Source organism: Rhagoletis pomonella, unplaced genomic scaffold, assembly GCF_013731165.1.
Source record: "Rhagoletis pomonella isolate Grant_MI unplaced genomic scaffold, Rhpom_1.0 Rhpom_scaffold_00003, whole genome shotgun sequence".
Taxonomy (NCBI): Eukaryota; Metazoa; Arthropoda; class Insecta; order Diptera; family Tephritidae; genus Rhagoletis; species Rhagoletis pomonella.
Window position 1 is genome coordinate 24,407,578 of NW_023458557.1, and position 4,228 is coordinate 24,411,805.

Consider the following 4,228-nt stretch of genomic DNA (forward strand, 5'->3'; position numbering starts at 1 on the left):
TGACAACCACCAAACCGTAATATTAGAAGACAAATGCGTCACTAAAAATTATGAACGTGAACTCTTGGTGAAAATGTTGGAGAAAAATGTTTGAATACAAAAAATTTATTTTGGGCGGGACGAAGTTCGACGGGTCTGCTAGTTGTTTTATAAAAATTATACTTAAAGCAAGATATTTATGCACAAATATGGAATATTTGTTTAACTATGATATAAATTTTTTACTGATACACACATACACTCAGTCAAAAGTTTAGGTACAGTGAATTTTATACAATACCGGCAACTATTTTTTAAGTATTTTATTTTTCGCTAAATTTTTATATAAATATTGTTAATTCTACAACAAAAACCCCAAAAATCAGAGTTCCAAACCTTATGCAAAAAGTTTTTGTTGTAGAATTAACCATAAAAAATGAGCGAAAAATAAAATATTTAAAAAATAGTTGCTCGTATTGTAAAAAAAATGCTGTACCTAAACTTTATTGACTGACTGTACTTTTCACATTCTTCTTAATTTTTTCAATGTGGGTAATTCAATCATTTGTTTTCAATGTAAATCAGTTCAATACCTATTGTTTCTTTAAGAATAAAATTACTAGAAGATAATCCAGCAAAAATAGCGGCCGCTGTGGTGAATTGCTTAACAGTGCGCGCTACCATTCCGAAGGGTCTGGGCTCAAGCCCTGTTCAACCCAACGTCAACAAATAAGAAACAAAAACGTTTTTATAATAGCGGTCGCCCCTCGGCAATGGCAAGCCCCCAAGTGTATTTCTGGCATGAAAAACAGTTTCTCATAAAAATACAATCGCCGTTCGGAATGGGCGTAAAACTGTAGGTCCCTCCCCTTTATGTGGCGAAGGCGGGCGCCACAAATCGTCGGAGAAGCTCGGCTAAACACTAACATCACATATCACAGCGCCAATCGGTTATTATTAATTCAACAAAAAAAGACTATTTGTTCCGATATATTGTGATTTATTGGCGAAAATTTCAACGTATTCTTCGATTTCGCTTAGTTTTTCGAACGTAAGTGAATTCTCTTCATTGAATTTCTGTAAAAAACCAATTTATTTTACTTTTTTTTGTAATACATAACAATATTTGTTCGCCAAAATTGCCATTTCTTTTCAAATTTCATCTTCTGAATCCGCTTCTTGAAGTTTCCAACAAATGTCTCCTGAAAGGGCATCAAGCTTCTTTCCACTATACCAATTTTCAAGTCTAGCTGCGAATTGATGAAAGCGCTCGCCGTGCTCATCTGATTCAGCGGAAGATTGTTCATGGAATATATCAGTATGTCAATGTAAGATGAAATGTAACAGTCATTTTGAGCGTTTATTTAACAATCTAGATATTTAAATGTATTTCTACTCATCTGTTAAACTCGCGACTGACGGAACGCGTAATTGCTATTCTGCTATTAGTAGCGATGTGCCAATTGATAGAAAAGTAACCTGGGCAGTGAATTTTTGACAGCTATGAGGTGAATAAACATTTTTTTATCCGGCAGGGCTTGCCAAAAATTTGGCAGCAAGCATTAGCTTGGTTTCTTTACAGATAATTATCACAAGTTTCTGCTGGAAAGCGTTTATTAACCCCAAGAAACCAGCGGAAACTAACAGCTCTCTCAAGTTCTTACGCTTTTCTTATTTTTGTATGTATAAATGCTCAGAAGGAAAAAATAAATCGATTAAGCGATGACTGTCTGCGCACACGATAACTGGAGTAAAAATTAAGATATCTTAACTAAACTTAATAACCACGCCAACCTCCCACTTCATTCAAAATTGACCAACAACCACATGATCAAGTGTGAATTGCAGCGGAATAGCTGCGCTTGATTGTAGTTGATTGTTGGTCCAACCACATGATCAAGTGTGAATTGCAGCGGAATAGCTCCGCTTGATTGTAGTTGGCTTAACAAATGAAATAGTGGAAAAAGCAACAAGAATTCACAAGGCGAACTTAGCACAGTGCGTAGGCAACTGGCTGAGTCAGTGGGATCGTCGGTTCGAATCCTACTGAATGAAGTCTGATGAGGAAATGTGGTGATTTCCGAAATAGCTATCACTTCTACCATTATTTCAAATTATTGTTGCTTTTACACAATAAGTTTTTCATGAAAAACGGCCTCAAGCTCAATAAAAATTATTGAATAAAATAATTTATAATAATCTCTCTTGGTTTTACATTTATATTTGTTATTATTTCCTCATTTCTAAATATGGTGTAGTTTTTTTCTAAATATGGTCACCCAAATTAGAAAGGCGACGAAATGGTATCAGCTGTTTTCGCTTCCACTCTAATTCTTTTTATCTACCACACATGGCTTAAAATCTACCATATTTTTAGGCAGAACATTTGTTTGCAATTTTCACATAACTCTAAAATTTTAACTCAATTCTTATACGAAATATAAAAATTAATCAATGAATTTTTAAAAAGGTACATCATAAATTTTGCTTTAAATATATCTGTGCCTTAACTTTTTAATATTTCAAAAATCCGCATATTTATATTTGCTAAAGTATTATGCAATGGAAAAATAATTTGGTAGATTTTTTTGCATAAATCAATCTGTAGGATTTTTCTCAAATTAATGAAAATATTTTTTGTCTTCTTTTTTTGCCTTTCCACAATAAGTTTTTCTTTAAAAACGGCCCCAAGATCAATAAAAATTGTTGAATATAATTGTTATAAGGCCATAAAATAATAAAAACAAATACATTATTTTATTTCAAGCCAGATTTAACGAATCCACAACTATATTTTTTAACCAACAAACATAATTCGTGTTTATGTTATTTTCTTCTAAGACTTTGAAAGCAAAAAAAAATACGGCCACCTTTGGCACGCTCAGCAGGGCGATAGAAATAAATCTATCGCCTTGAAACGCCGCCGAGCGAACTTAGCATTTCCCTTTGGCTGTGTTCAATTTCATGTGCTTGCGGGTGTTCTAATTTTGTCAGCGCGAATTTCACTGTGGTGAGTTCGCCGTTCGCCGGCATTGTATTTCATCTATAACGCTTAAATCCCACTTCTTTCAATACACTTACAGCCGCACTCAGAAATGTTCCTTAAATTAGCTCTAATGGGCACTTAACTAATGATCGTTAAATCTGTTAATGTTTCCTCTCAGAGTTAAAAATTATGAAATAAAAAATTTAAGTAAGGACCCAGTTGCGGCCCTTCATTTTTGTGGCATCACTCACTTTTTCGTTCAGTTTGAAATAAAATATGAAAATAAGTATTTATATCATTTTGCGCGCACTGGCTCAACAGACGCAATGGCTGAGCGAGCAGAGCACTGCGTGCCATTCGAGAAATCCGAGTTCGAGTCCTAGGGCAGGAAAATAATCGTTTTCCTTTTTATTTATAATAAACTATCTTTATTAATTTTTTTAGCTTTTTTGATCTAATTTTCTTTTGATTTATAGATTTTATTGCTTTAAAAGGGAAACAAATTTTTATAAATTTAATTAAATTGTTTGCTTAAAGACAAACAAAACCAATAACAGGCCAATTCTGGCATCTGTCTTTCATCTTACCTCAGTCTATCGAGAAACAAAAGTCTTTACATTTCGGCAACTATCTTGAAAGCCCTTTTCTGTATTTCGAATAACTTATTGCAAGATGTGCTAATAGTGTTATTTTATTTATCGTTTAGCAAAAGTTTTCTAAAAACTAAACGAAATGAAAGAAATATTTTTTTTAACAGAAAAAACTAAAAATTTGAGAAACTGAAAGTGAAAGAAAAAAGATGAGTCAAAAAAGTTTTCAAACGTTAAATTAAATTAAAAATGTGAATTTTTTAAGCAATAACACTTAAAAAGAAATTGTTAAAAAAACACTCGTTGCCGAGGATTGAACTCGGATCTCTTGAATGGCACGAAAGTGCTCTGCTCACTGGGCCATTGCCGCCGATACAGCAACGTTATCGAGATTGAAATTTATTAAAAGCAAACAAAAAATTTCAAAATCATTCGTTAAAAAGTTAAGTAAAGGTTTTTGTTTACTTAACTTTAATGTTCCTTAAATGCTTTTAATGAATCATTAACTGACTGAGAGGGAATTTTTTTAAATCGTTACTGAGGGACACCTTAAGTAATCATTAAACGACTCTGAGTGCGGCTGTTAGTGTATTGCTGGTAAGTGAGCTTTATTATAAGCTTTTTTACTCTTAGTTAGACTGATATTGAGTATTCTTCAGTGGAGTATCCACGG

At 33.1% G+C, this 4,228-nt stretch overlaps 1 protein-coding gene across 3 annotated transcripts in view; it reads left to right on the plus strand.

The window, feature by feature from the left end:
• Positions 1-4,228, plus strand: part of LOC118735089 (probable phospholipid-transporting ATPase VD) — a gene marked incomplete at its 5' end in the record, with an annotated part of 309,599 nt that overhangs the window by 66,139 nt on the left and 239,232 nt on the right.